Raw genomic sequence first — 612 nt, forward strand, 5'->3', positions numbered from 1 at the left:
ACACACAGACACACACACACACACACACACACAGACAGAAACACACACACACAGAAAGTCTTTCAGAGGTGCAGTGTTTTCAGTATGTCATTCACAAACAATGTCACAAAATTATTCGATTTCAAATATTTATCATTTGCAGAGGTGGACAAAGAGCACAACTCCATTACTTGAGTGAAAGTACAGACACTCAAAAATGTCCTTCGTTACTGTCCACCTTTGATCATTTAAATTATATAAAACATATAAGCTGATGTACTTCCAAGGTATAAATATGTAGTTTTTCATAAACCAAACCATAACCAGTTTTTATTTACCAAAAGAGGAATAATTTATTTACTTAATTTTAGTGAGATGCTACAAAGTAAATTAAACTAAAACTGAACTAATGAAATGATCTGCAGCACACATTAATGTTTATTAATATTATAAAAATAAAAAAAACTATAAATACATTAATACATAATAAATACTTCAAATATCAGCAGATTTGAATGTTTTGGTGCTGGTTTTGCAAAAATGCTGAAGTACTTTTGTGAAATCGGGCCGTGTCTCATCAGCGCTGATCAAACTCCAGAAACAGCACTGGGACGAGCGTCACATGACCCCACG

Source organism: Sinocyclocheilus grahami, unplaced genomic scaffold (genome assembly GCF_001515645.1).
Source record: "Sinocyclocheilus grahami isolate Dianchi unplaced genomic scaffold, SAMN03320097.WGS_v1.1 scaffold1507.1, whole genome shotgun sequence".
Lineage (NCBI taxonomy): Eukaryota > Metazoa > Chordata > Actinopteri > Cypriniformes > Cyprinidae > Sinocyclocheilus > Sinocyclocheilus grahami.